Source organism: Bactrocera tryoni, chromosome 1, assembly GCF_016617805.1.
Source record: "Bactrocera tryoni isolate S06 chromosome 1, CSIRO_BtryS06_freeze2, whole genome shotgun sequence".
In the NCBI taxonomy this organism is placed as follows: domain Eukaryota; kingdom Metazoa; phylum Arthropoda; class Insecta; order Diptera; family Tephritidae; genus Bactrocera; species Bactrocera tryoni.
The window spans coordinates 50,614,038-50,629,050 of record NC_052499.1 but is presented as its reverse complement, the minus strand read 5'-3'; the positions used below and the strand labels follow the sequence as shown (position 1 = coordinate 50,629,050).

At 34.5% G+C, this 15,013-nt stretch overlaps 1 protein-coding gene across 3 annotated transcripts in view; it reads right to left on the bottom strand.

Moving 5' to 3' along the window:
* The window catches only part of LOC120767079 (putative mediator of RNA polymerase II transcription subunit 26), a 185,915-nt gene that overhangs the window by 108,988 nt on the left and 61,914 nt on the right, over positions 1–15,013 (bottom strand). Inside the window, exon 1 of one of the 3 annotated variants that reach the window (XM_040092960.1) lies at positions 13,659–14,318. The exons of the other annotated variants lie outside the window; for them this stretch is intronic. The gene's annotated coding sequence lies outside the window, so the exon portion shown is untranslated. Of the gene's footprint in view, positions 1–13,658; positions 14,319–15,013 lie in introns of those variants that run through there. 3 annotated transcript variants of the gene reach the window in all.

Genomic DNA, 15,013 nt, shown 5'->3' with positions numbered 1-15,013 from the left:
TAGAAAACTTTTTTATTTGACAAAATATCTTCATGAAATTTGGCATAATTTTTTGTCTAAAGCAGCGGTGTAATCTCCCAAGAAATCGTTTAGATCGTGTCAGTATAGCATACAACTGCCATACAAACTAGTCGATCGGTATCAAGGAATCTTTGAAATTATGAACGGTATTATTGCTTCGGAGTAACTGAAATTAACTTTTGTGCTTGTTTTTGTTTTTAATAAGCTCAATACTAGTTTATAAGCTAAATTTACATAAAATATCAAGATAATTATTTTTTTTACTATAAAAATGAGTTAATATCAAAATCAAACTCACTGCATACCCGACACCGAAATACGCTGGTGACTAATTCTTTGAGTCAGTGTAATATAAAATTTCAGAACCTTGACAGACTGCAGGGAGCTTCCTATCAGTAAAACATTGCGATTGTTATTGTAACATTTGGTTGTTGTTATTGTCAGCATGCATACACATAATGATGACCTAATTTGCGAGTAGCCTTCGGCATTACAAACAACAAAATTGATATATTTTATTAAAAATATTTATTTTCGTGCATTTCTGGCACAGAACGATCCGTTTTTTGTGAATAATCGACAAATTTGCGGACGCACGCACGCACACATACACACATTTACATGGAGGCAATAAAGCAACACAAACGCATGCGTGAGCGCAATCTGTTCGACGAAATGTGCAAACAAAAAACCAAAAAAAAATGAATTTCGCAAAAAATTTATTGCAACTCCAAAGTGTAATTATGCGCATACATACATATTTACATGTTTATTAATATGCATATGTGTGTAGATGTGTGCGCATGCACGTATGACAGCTGTAATAATAATAGCAACAACAACAAATCGCGCGACATCCACTAACAAAGCGGAAATTTCGTTTCTTATCAACAATGGCGGCGGGGCAGCGGCGGAGGAAGCGGCAGGGAAGCGGAATAAAAGGAACACTTTTGATAGCGCAGTGCATGTATGTATGTGTGTGCATGTTACTGCATATATGTACGTATAGATGTCAGTATTTCGCGAAAAGTTGCGCAAAACACTTGATTTTTGCTTGTAAGAATCGCCTCTTTGTTAGGCCGCGCCTCAACGCTAGCGCATGTGTGAATGTATTTGGATGTTTACATGTGTGTGATTGTGCTTATTACAACAATGGCCGCGAAATTATCAAAAAGCGCACATTTTTGTTGCATTTTTTGCCCTTTATTTGGCGTTACAGTTAGTTTCTTGTGAAATGTGTACTAATAAACTTTGTTATAGTTGTTGTTTTTGTTGTTGTAAACGACATTCTTAGGTTACGTACCGTCCATATTTCCACTTAATCACGCCCTTTTAACATATTCCTTTTATTTTAGTTAAATTTACTTTACTTTTCTATTTGCCTTTGCAGGGTTCCAGCGCCAATCTAATAAGCATTTGTGGGATTTTTTGCAAATTTGATGGCAAGTGAATGTGTATGTATGTACATATGTATACATATTTGTGTGCACTTATCGTGCAATTTTTGTTTGTTTTTATTTTTAGTTGATTTCCACTTAATAATTAGAACATCGTGGTTTAGTAAGGCACTTGCTAAAGATTAGATTTGACGAAATCGCAATTGGAGGGGCTTTTTAGTGGCGGCACCCCTTGGTGTGCAAGGAAATAGCACTTACAGATATTGTATTTGAAATCTTAGAACTCTTATAATTAAAAAATATATATTTTGTTCAAATAATTACGATCGTATTTCACGAATGCTTTGGCTAAGCTCTCCTTTGCTTTCAATTAAGTTAGTTTTAACTAAAATAATACTAAAAAACTTTTAACGAGAAATATGCAATTCCTTGTAAAGTATTTTTCTTGCAAAATGAACTCAAAACTTACGAAGAGACTTATTTGCGGCGTTTCCGAAGATACTTTAATGACAATAAACCATAAATGGAGGTGAATAGCTAAATAAATCCTAAACGATGGGTACTCCTCTTCGTCTTAGCAAGTAAATTCCATTTTGTATCGCAAAGAATCAAACTGATCTATGCGTGGCTTATTGGTCTGCCAGATTAACATACTAGGTTGTCAAAAAAGTCTTGCGGTATTTTCGCTAGTTGGCGCTGAAAGCGCGTAGTTCTAGTTTCATTCGTCGCATCGGGTCATGCCATACCTTTTTGGAAAGCTCATTTCACGCGCTAACACGTGTTTGATTGATTGTCGTTTCTTTTAAGTCCTTCGTGATTTATAGCGTCGCAAACATGGAGCAAAATAAAGAGAAAATACGGCATATTTTACAGTACTACTACGATAAAGGCAAAAATGCATCTCAAGCCGCCAATAAAATTTGTGCAGTTTATGGACCCGATACAGTTTCCATTTCCACCGCATAACCATGGTTTCAACGTTTTCGTTTCTGGTGTAGAGGTGGTCGAAGATGCGCCACGCTCCGGAAGGCCTGTCGTCGAAAATTTCGATAAAATCGCTGAATTGGTCGAAAGAGACCGGCATAGTAGCAGCCGTAGCATCGGTCAAGAGCTGGGCATGTGTCATCAAAAATTCATTTCAATTTCAATAAAAAAAAAAAATTCAATAAAAATACCGCAAGGCTTTTTTGACAACCCATTATTATAAATAAATAACGGTAAATAACTTTCGTAGATCACTTCTATTGAATTTTATTATGCCTAACCCTATTTAAGTTTCATTTTTATATAATCCTGTGCAAAAACATCGATATGTGATAGCAAATAAAGCGTTGCCTACAACTAGGCACTCATCTAATAATTTAGCCAAGACGCACACCTTTTCGTACTATGGTATTAAGCATATCCTCAGCATGGAATTTTTTAAAATCACACATATTGAACGGAGTGTTATTATTTAGCTCAAAAAGTTTTTTTTAATTTGGACGAGTTGATATTTATTTTTACCTCCTGTATATGTTTTTGATGATTGAAAATAGTTTAAAATTGAGTATAAGTACATAGTTTATGATAACTAAAGAGTTTATGTAACAGAACCAACTTTTTTTTGGTATTGCAACAACTTTACACTGCACTGCAACACTGTACAACATAAGCTTTCTACCAAACCAATTTTTTTGATAGATTGAGTTATAAATATCATATCATACAAAAACTGTTAGCGTTCAAAATAACCATTACTTTATAACATAAAATCGGAAAACAAAGTGTTCAAAATCTGGCAGCTATTTTCGAAGTAGAAAATGTAAATTTTTTTCGAAGCTTCGACTATGATCTGATAAAGCAAATATAGATTTAACGGAAAAACGTTATACACCAGCGTTGTAAGAGAAAAAGTTTATTTATGTCAATATTTTCACTTTTTAGTAAGTATTTAGTGTAGTTATTAATAATATTTTTCAATATGCATAATTTCCAACTTTGAAAGCAATTATTTTGGAGGCTACAAAAAACCGAGAACTTCAATTTTTACATGTGACTCAATCTCTCAAAAAGCGGTTTGACCAAATACCTAAAAACCAGTTTTTTGCCATACAGTGTAATGGTAGATAGAAGTGTAGTGTTGTTAAAAAGAGCATTGGAATTTTAAGATATTTTTATTTTAAAAAATTAACTTATAAAATATTCTTCATAAATTGATTAAATTTTTGAGTACTGGTCATATTTTACTGTTATTTCAAAACAATCGCTTATAAATATTTTTTTCATCTCAGCGATAAATCATTTGCTGCTTAAATCTTATACAGTTATGTGTAATGTAATTATTATGATTTACTATGCGCATAGAGACACCCTTTATTGCCGCTGTGTGACATTTATTGCAATTCTTATGAGGTAAATCACGCCTCTGACAGACCGAAGCTGTTATTCTATTACATATTTACATATGTATATTTACGATTACCCATTTAATACTGGAGTCATCTAGAGAACCTCAATAAATGTATATATGTATGTATGTGATCGAAAGAAGTAAACAAATATATTTTTATAGCCTGTACACGGTATATTAGGAAACCGGAAACCTTTTAAAACCTATGTATAAATGATAGTTGGACAAGCTGAGTCGATTTTCCACGTCTGTCTCTCTGTCGGTTGATACGTGAACTACTTGTAGTCCCTCAATTTTTGAGATATCGATATGAGAATTTGTACAACCATTTTGCTCACCAAGAAATTGCTCATTTGTCGGAACTGTCGATTTCGGACCGCCATAGCATATAGCTGCCATACAAATTGAACGATCGGAATCAAGTCTTTGTATGGAAAATTTTTTTCATTTGACGAGATATCTCGAAGAAATTTGGCGTGTAATATTACCTAAAGCAACAATGCAATTTCTGAGAAAATTGTTCAAATCAGGTGACTATAGCATCTAGCTGCCATACAAATTGAACGATCGGAATCAAGTCTTTGTATGGAAAAGATTTTCATTTAACGAGATATCGACAAGAAATTTGGCATGCAATATTATCTAAGGCAACATTGCAATATGTGAAGAAATTTTTCAAATCGGGTGACTATAGCATATAGCTGCCATACAAATTGAACGATCGGAATTAAGTCTTTGTATGGAAAATTTTTTCATTTGACGAGATATCGACAAGAAATTTCACCTGCATGATTATCTTTGGCAATGGTATAATCTCGAAAGAAATTATTTCAATCGGATTACTATAGCATATAGCTACCATACAAACTGAACGATCCAAATCAAGTTTTTGTATGTAAACTCTATTATTTGTGACGGGTATTTAATAACTTCATTGCAACCAAAGTTAACACCTTTTTCTTGTTTTACAATAATTTGATTTCCAATATCAAAAATGATTTCTAACCTCAAAATCTCTTCTACCGCTGCGTAAGTGTGATCGTTGTCATTAAAAAATTGCAACGCGTATTAATACTCAAATATTTTAATTGCCTTGCAATTATGTATGTTCTGCGTAAGTACTCATTTCAGCTTGTTGTTGCTATTGTTGGGCGCTGTAAATATCTTCCGACAGACTGCAGCTTCCACCAGACGCGCTGTCACAAAGACTGCAGCGCGTATAGCCTTTATTGACGCTGCATTGGATATGCATATATAGCAATGATATATTCATATATCCATATTTATTTATTTGTGCATACATATATATATTTATATATTAGTATATGTGCGTATGGCTGTCACACAATGCTTGCATATGACTTATGCCTTTGTCAGTTTCTTGAACTTGTGTCCTTACGCCGCGCAAATGTTTACCGATCGTTCGCTGCATTCGTTCACGCAATACAACACGACGACAGTCACCGAACTGATACGAGCTACGCGGCTTGCTGTTCATCTCATGCTACTTAAGTTGCTATTATTGTTGTGTTGCTGCAGCTGCATTCGCCGGCCCTGCTGTCCCTTCGTTGCGATCACGTTGCATGCATTGCGTTGAGTTGCGTTGCGTCGCGCTGTGACGTTGACCGTACGCGTTACCTTCACCTCCATTTTAACCTCTGTCAGCTGACCGGCTGATCGCAGCAGCAGCCGAAGCAACACCAACAACAAGTGCTGCGGTGCATTGTTTGCATGTTTACATATGCACTTCTGTGCGTGTGTGTGTGTGTGAGCGGAGGCTAACTTGAAGTATGCATGTTTACTTAAATAATCGTAAATTTGTTTCGATGTTTCGTTGTGTTTGTTTTTGTTTTTCATTTTTTTCTCATTGATTTTTGCTGGTTTTTGTTGGTGCTCGCCACTATTCGGCACTGTGCATAATGGTTAATATTTACGCTGATCTCTCGTTTGGTTTTGTTTTTGTTTATTCTACTTTTTTCGATTTCACGCACCTTGTTCTGCCTTGGCAGCCGTTCGGTGTATTGACGTTCCCACTTTTGATCTCTGGCCATTTTGAAGGCCAATGTCATTGGGTTGTTTCACTCATTCACTTGAAAAATCACATATGACCGTACGAGTACATTATATGTACATATATACATATGTACCTATGTACATATGTATATTAGAACGGGCAGATTTACAGGGAACAAAAAAATGGATAAATCCCGCATTCGAGTAATGTTGTATGGTTAATTTTGAACAACTTTGCCTAACAGACTATGTGTCTAAAACCGGTTGGTCCGGTATATAGATATCTGAATAAAATCTAATATGTAGCTGTATTTTGACATTCTATTGATGACTTGTCGGAATCGGTCAAATCGGACAACTATGTCACACATCTCCATACATCCAATTATTAAGTATTTTTAACCTCGTTTTAAAAATCTTTGTCTCGAAACCGGTTTTAGACTCATTATCTCTTGGGAAAAATTGTTCTGAATGAGCCGTAACATTTCCCGCATACGCGATTTTTTACCTTATTCTACGGAACACATATCCGTTGCTTAGAATGCATCATCATCCAAGTGGGAACATAACAACGATTTCACGATTTGTCTTATGATGACTATGCGTGTCCATACTTCAACGGAACTAATTTAAGAGTTTAAAATAAAGATTATTCCTTTCATTGGGGGTGTTTTTTGTACGTGGCGGGTCCCAAACCCAACGCACAACCCTGCGGAGGGGATGTTTCGCCTTCTCACTTTAGCTCGTCTTCAAACGGATGTTCTTAGGCTACCCAGAGGATATTTGGTCAAAGACCGGAAGTCGTGAGCTGCTTGAGTCATATAAAAAAGAATCGTTTCTGGCCACTCCCAAGTAAATGGCGATCAGAGAACTTTCCTCAGTTGCGTGAACTTCTACACATGACTCCATCCTCTGAAAGTATTCGACGCAGTGCCCGCCGGGGGAAGCAGAGGAATAGAAAGACCTCCACTCCCTTGGAAGGAACAAGTGGAGAAGGACCTGGCTTCGAATTTGATCACGGTCCTATGGCACCAGGAAACAAGTCAAGTGCTTTCTGTTACCAAAAAACTGCTTAAATCTACTTAGGTGATTTATTTCACCAAGTTGTTTACAATAGGCTTTAATCTCGCGAAACTGTCAAAAGCTACATATGTTTTGAGATAGCTCAATATATCCTTTTCATCATTTCATCATGTCACCTCTCACTTTGGCAGATGCTTGGAAATTGCCGCAGATTATTTCACAAATCAACGTTGACCGGTGGCTACTGTTTTGTTTTCCTCATCGAAAAATCAGTTTTCCAGTTGAGACCCATTTCCGTCTTAATGACTTCGCCAGAAAACAAAATTGTAGCTATTGCGTTGAGTCAAATCCACGTGTGATTCAGGACACGTAACTGCATACCCAAAAATAGACCGTTTAGTGTGGTTTGTGGAATGGCGACATCATCGGTCCTTATCTCCTACGAAATGAGACAATAGCGAATGTTATAATAAGATGTTTACAGATATTTTTTCCCGGAATTCGTTGAAATTGACGTCGACGATCTCTATTTCCCACAATTCCGTATCAGCCTCTTTCCGCGCAGCCTCTTTTTTCTTGTCTAAAGATGGACACTTTGCTTGCAAAGTTTTGCGACTCTTTAATTTTAAAAAATGAACCACTCGAATTGCCGCAAAGATCATGCGTTGTAACACCTCTCGATTATTTTCTCTCCAGCAATGTTACAACAAAGGCTTAAGCCAATCAATCAGCAACGCTTGAGGAGCTCGAAGACTTCATTCGTACTGTAGGCGAAACTCGTTGGAAACGTGTAGAGTATACAAACGGAGCTGTGTCGGTCATTTGGTCGACATTTTGTTCAAAATCAAAATGTCTTAAATTTATCTGCATAGCAAAAAAAACAGGGCACATTAGGCCTAAATTTGAGTGTTTTATTTCAGTTTAACACTATGACGTTCTTGCTGGTAGACTCTTTACAACTTTGATCGTTTCATACACGGTACAAGTCTTATATTTTAAAGTTGGAAAACTTAGATGTTATGAATGTGAAGTAACACATTATAATCTATCTTACTTTAGACAAAAAAACGGATCGTCAAAAAATTTCAAATTGCCTACGATTCATTACAACATATTACAAATATTTTAAGCCTTTGCTATCAGATATGGTGTAATCAAGTTATACCCAAAATTAAAATTTTGTTTCAATGGGAATTATTTCTATTTTCTATTTCCGTTCTCTGGTTTTCCTGTGGTTTTAGGTAAAGTTGTGTTATGTTATTTTGTATTTTAGGTGACAATATAAGCTTTGGAACAATGCAGGTTATTGAAGATACTTTTGAAAAAATAGATTTCGAAATTTATTATATATATGTACATATGTATGTATATGCCATATATATTCATTATACATAAAAATTCGGCTTTTTAAGTAAGGCTTTAATTTTCATAGATGGTATGTAATAAAAAATCTATGAAAATTCCATAAAGTCTTACTTAAAATATCGTCGAATATCTCGAGAAGTATTAATGATAGCGATTTTGACCTTGGACCTTTTTCGTAGCAAATAAAATTTCCTACAAGTTTGTCATGTACATTTTTTCTATAGCTCTTGCCATTTACGAGATATGTACATACACATAAAGCAAAAAAATGCGAATTTCGTGCAAAAGTCAGGTTTAGAGCTCCGTACAACCTCGCCGGTGTGAGTTTCGACTTTGACGCAATGGACAGTTTTGTAGAGTGTTCAATTCTGAGGAACATGCGTCTAAAGTCAAAGCGTGCCATAAAATGGATCTGAGCTGTAGAAATTTAAGGATAAAAAACCACGATTGTCCTGTATTTTCTACTGAAAATTTTTACATGCCTTGGTCCGGTCCTTAATGTTAATATTAAGGGCTCAAAATTTCAGGGATTTTTTTAGGGTATTTCCAAGGAAATTTTATGAAGGGATTGAAAAAAATTAATAGTACAAAAAAACATCCTATGTATATACATACATATGTATGTATATGAGAATGTTGCCACATATTTGTCATCGCCGAACAATTGCTTATATTCTTAAACATAAATAAACATATATACATGTGTAATTATATAGTATATCTGTATATGTGTGTAGCTATTTAAAATGTTCATAGTCAAGGCAGCACACAAGTTCCATATATACAATTATATATATGTATGTGCTTAAATATATAAAGTTATGCGCATTGACAAACCACAATAGCAAAAAAAATGGAAATATTCATTATATGTACACATGCACACATATGTATCAATGTTGCTCAAAAAAGACTATATATTGAACAAATAATGTGTATTGGCATGAATTTTATTGTTAATGAATGGACGCAATGGATTTTCGGTTCATTTCGCAAGTTATTAAGTAAATACATATACACGTAGCTATACACTTACATACATATGTATGTATTTTTCAATATATACACGTTATATAAATGCAAAAAATTAAATGATGTGCCACTTGCACGCATAAATGTAAATATGTGCGTAGTCAAAGTATGTTTAACGGTATATTGACTGCGGTAAATACGCGTGCACACACAGGCAAAACGGATTTCGGTGGATTTGGCAACGCGGTGGCAGGCTTATTAATGCTATTTTCATGTTTTATATGTTATTTTTTTTTTGTAGTTGTAGTTGTATACATAAGTAAGCACAAATATATGCGTATTTGTGTGTTACACCTATGTGGTGATTTGTATGTAAGTATGTAAGTATGTGGCGCTTATGTAAATTATATTTTCAATTATAAGCGTTGGCTGGGTGCAGGGCTATAGAAAATCAACGCATTTATTGTCATGTTTTTTATTGCGTTTTTTTCTTTTTCAACAAAAATAAACATACATACTTATTTATAATGCTGCTGCACCGCTGGCGTTCGCCTGGCAACACTGTTTGTTTGCGGTAGTGGCAGTTGATAATTTTCAATTGTTCGCAAAGTGTTGTTTTTTATTGTTTTATTGCTGTTATGCTGGTTGGTAGCCAAAATTGTTGCCGATGAGGTGTTAAATGCGTATATGCAGATAAATTCGGTTTTTTTTGTGTACAAACGCACTTATTTGCTTTACCTTACACACAAAAGTATATGTATATAAATGTATATACATATGTATGTGTATATATATAATACATACATACATATGCATTTATGACATAAGAATCGCTTGAAAAACGCATAACGCGTGCAAGCCCGGTTTATTTTTGGGCTGTGACAGCTTCGGGTTATCTACTTTTGTACTCAATTGCAAATTTTTATGCACAATACAATAACAATTAACATTGTTGCTGCTGCTTCCGTAGCAATAATTATGCTGTCTGTTGTTTCTGCTACCTACCTATACAGTATATATACCTGTACATATATTTATAGTCTGTAGTTGCTATTATGTTATTTAAATTGCTCACCAGCAAGCTATTTTCGCCGACAGCGTAAGCTCCTCGCTGGTGGAGTTATATTAATTTGGGAATTAAAATAATATAATTTTTTTCATACATACGAGAATATTCTCCGAAAATCTGAATTTTATTCGAGAAATAATTTCGATAATTTGCGCGTGTTTTTTTAACATTTGTTAACTTAGAGTCATCGGCGCCCAAAACTTTAAGCGCGTTCGTGAAACGCTAATTTCAGCTCGGCTGGAACGCTTGAAATGTAACTTTCCCATTGCTTTCGGGCTAGCTAAAAGTTATTTGTCTGTTAATGATAGAAGGAAAACGTTTTTTGAAAATAATTTGAATTTTTTAAGCCACTCAGTTAGAAAAACGTCTTTTTTGGGAAGCGAAATTTAAAAAAAAATAAAATTCAGTCTAGTACTATGATCATTACGTGCAATCCCTTATAGTAATAACATTTTTTTTTTGTTTTTGAATTTGAGATGGTTTAAAAAACAGTCCACCTAGAGACCTTTTTTCGAAGCTTCTCCTGGAGATCGGCTACGGACTCATGGAAATTTAAAATTTTTCAAAATTAGTCGCCGATTATTAAGGGTTATTAAATTCTGTAAAAATATATGTTTTATTTATTTATTCTACAATATCAAACGTGTCTTCGAAAAATTCACAAAAACGTGTTTTTCATGGCCGCTTAAGAATTCCAAGGCATTGCACGCATCCTTTAATTAGAGTCGCATCCTTAACACCAAGTAGATTAAGTTCTCTATAATTTTTATGTCGCATATTCAATCTTGCTGTTTGTTATGAGTGATGGATGATCCTTTGAGACATTCCTCATTAAAAAAATATTTGAAAAACTTTGCTTCAGTAGAGCTTTGGTTTGTAGCATCTCTGAGGTATCAACAATTTCTGTGTTTAACCCTCTCTATTATAAGCAATTTTCGTATGAAGCCAGAAGATAAATCTCTGTACGCGCAATATAATCCATCTATATAGATCTTTACAAACCAAAAACGTCCTCACAGATCGGTAATATTACTATGTTCATACCTTACTGCTAGCTTATTGCCCATGCCGATTGTCTTATATACAATACATGAGTAATTTAGACATTTAATATTTTCCAAAACGTTCAGAATGTTGGAAAAGGTCTTAGGTGATAATTGTTTGTGGTTTTGATTGGTACAAATTATGCATAGAGGGTCAAGAACGCGTTGACAACGAACTATGTCCAAGACAGCCATCACCATCAATTGATGATCCACACGTCAATAAAATGAAGGAATTGGCGCTTGAGAATCGACGATGAACAGTCAGAGATCTTACTACCATCGTCGATCAGAAGAGATCAGTGGAAACCATTTTGAAAAATCGTTTGGGTCTAAGAAATGTAAAAGCACGATTGGTTCCAAAATCACTATGCTTACAATACAGAAACAGACGCTCAGTCGGCCGAATATCGTGGCAAAGGTGAGCCGAACCGAAAAACACATTGACGTTTGAGCAGGTCAAAAATCAAGGTTACATTCACAGTTTTCATCGATTATCGAGTTGTGGGGCACTCCTAATTTCTGCCGACCGCCCAAGCTGGCAACAAGGAATGCTATTTGAGTGGTATGGGTCATTTGTGGAAAGCTATTCGTAAGAAGAGGCCGGTATTATGGGTCGACAACTCTTTGTTTATGCACCACGATATTGCACCGTCACATTGATTCTTCAAACAATATAACCGTATTCGCCTAATTTAGCTCCGCATGACTTCTGGCAAACTCAAATGTCCGCTTCGAAGAAACCGTTTTGAGTCAATTGGAGACATTAAGCGTGAATCGCTACGCTTAAATTGAATGTTATTCCAGAAATTCACTTAGACAATTGATTCGAGGATTGATAAAAAAACGTTGGGAAAGTGTATTGGGCCTAAGGGGTGTTAATTAGAGGCGAACGACATAGATTTGGAAGAATAAATTAAGAATTTTAAAATTATGAAAAAGTCTTGCTATTGTTTTGCTTATAGAAGTATTTTCAGAAAAAAAGGTCCAAATTTAATCCGATTTTGAAGAAATTGATGCCTAAAATTGTGTTTGTGTGGTAAATGTTTAGTTTGCAGAGTCAATTTTGAATATTGGTTATTGAGCGGGTCACGCCACCATATCTGCACTCAGTGACAGATAGAAGGTTGGTATTGGAGACAATTCTCTCCGAGCCCGGAGGTTACAGCGTGGTTCTTAGGTTGAATCGGTGCTCTATAATCACTTTTTAATAATTTTTTTCGCCAACAAGTGATGGATCAGCGAGCAAACATACTTTATTCCTACTCAGGCCTCCACTTTATCTCAACGGCCCTAACTGCACTATATCTTGCCTTTATATGTTTATAAGATTGTTAATAAAATGAAAAAAAGGTTCCAATATATAGATCTTATTTAAAAATATTGGTCGGTGTAATATTTATGAAAAATATATAAACTTGGATTGAGGATATTAGAAATACCAAGACTAATTTTCAACACTACAAAAAATGATGTACTATTATTATTCCTTCAAGAATAACACTTACCATTACACCCGAGAACCCGTTATTTGTACCACATATTAGTAGTGAAAGCTATAAAAGGGCTAGAAGTGTACTTCAATATGGATACTGATTAAAAGACACATAAATATTTGACATCGGTATCTTCTCGATCCAATATAGATATCAAGAGTGGTGTCCTAATATTTTTTTCGATCCAGTATAGATATCAAGACTGGTGTCTTAATATTATTTGTAGTGGTAACAAGCAGGGATATATTTAAAAAGAGAAATGGATTAATGATGAAATCGTTATTAGTTTACATAACAGTAAGCTTAAAAGAATATACAACCTCGCTTAAATAGCCGACTGGTGCAATAGAACATACACTTTCTTACAGTTAAGTAAAACAGCGTAGTAAACCGCTGTTATTTTTATTGTTGTTGCAAATTATACAACCAAAAATGTTTCCTCTCTTCAATTTCATGATTCCTAAAGTTTAAACGTACCGCTTTTAAACCTCTTTCGACAAATATTACATAAGTAAATAAGCTCGCTTGAAAATTTCACATTTAAGGAATAATATTTACTTTAAAGTGTTACAAATACATGTGTTTGTATATATGTATATGTATATATTAACAAGTATATGGCTGGCTTGCGTGTAAATAATGCATATGCTTTCATGTATATAATATGCTGGCAAGTACATAATACGTATATACGAAAGTATATAACTTTCATATGTGGTATATGAAACTATATACACAATTTATATATATATATAATGTTGCATTTTTTATTGTAAAAAATGTGCTTATGTATTTACGCAATAATTTATGTATATGTATATACTTGTACATATATTTACATGTATGTGTGTATTTGTAAAAATTTACCAATTCTTCCATGGGCCAATCGCGTAGGTATTGCTTAATTAAGCGCCGTATTATTGTGATTGTTGTTGCCGCTGTCGCTGCTGCTGTTGCTGCTGCTTCTTGTCGGTGATGCTTTGTTGGTAGGCGTTGGAGGGGCGCTGGAAAGCTTGCGGCCACTGCAGTTGTCGTCGGCTGTCGTCTGCTGCCTGCTGTCCGTCCGCTGCTGCTGCTATTTACAACAACTGTTTCGTTATTGCTATTGTTGTTGTTTTTCTTTTATATATTATATATATATATATATATATACAGTGTATATAACTGTTTCATATGCAATAACGACGATTTATTTTAAAATAATTCAAAAGCAAAACGGAAATTTACTTTTTTAACTATCTGGCAACTGTGTTTGTTGGCTGCACGCTTGTTGTTGTTGTTGGATATGCTTTCTTGCAAACTTATTTGTCGCTTTATATCGCCTACTTGCTGCAAATTTTACGCGTTGCATGCCACACACGCTTTTGTTGGTGCCACATGCGTCTTTAGTTGCTGTTGTTGTTGTGATTTTGGTTTAATTTCTTTTTTATATAATATTTTGTTAATTTTTGTATTATTCTCTCTTAGATTGCACTTTATGTTTGACTACATATATGTATGTATGTATATTTGTGTCTTTGTAAAATTCTAAAAACTCATTTTCATTTGCCAACTTATTTGTTTTTGTAATTTTTTATTTTAATTTTTAAATTTTTGTAAATTATTTTAATTTGCTTTTGTTTGTATATATATTTTTTTAATATATATCTTTAAGTTGTTTATTATACTTGTATACTTTTTTCAACTCAACAAAAATATATGTATGTGTGTGTGTATTTTTTTTCAACAAAAATGTTTAGTTTTCAAAAAACCTGCGAATAAGCGAAATTTTAGTGAATTTATTTTTGGGTACACAGTTTTCGGGCATGAGAAACGAATTTATCTTGGCCTATAGGCGGTCAACAAATTAAAATCAAGCGTTTTGTTTGTCAAATTGACACGCATTTTCCAAATCGTACGTCGCGCAACGCGTGAAAATTATGCGTCCGCTGCGCGTTGTGGGCGTCGGGGCGCGATTTGCACCTGCTTGGAGGTCTTTGCTATATAGGCGTAGATTTTTAGTTACACTTTAGGCGCGTTTTTGTGAAATGTGTCGCATTTTGTGTTTCCGCACACCGAAAAAAAGCACCAAATCAGCACGTTGACGCATTGAAAAAAAAAAAAACAAACAAATTTCGGCATAATAATTAAGCAAAAACTTTGTGTAGGCTTGCTTAATTTATACTAAATTATTGCTGAGCATTGCAGTTAGTTGAATTTGCTTTATACTTTCTTTATTGACA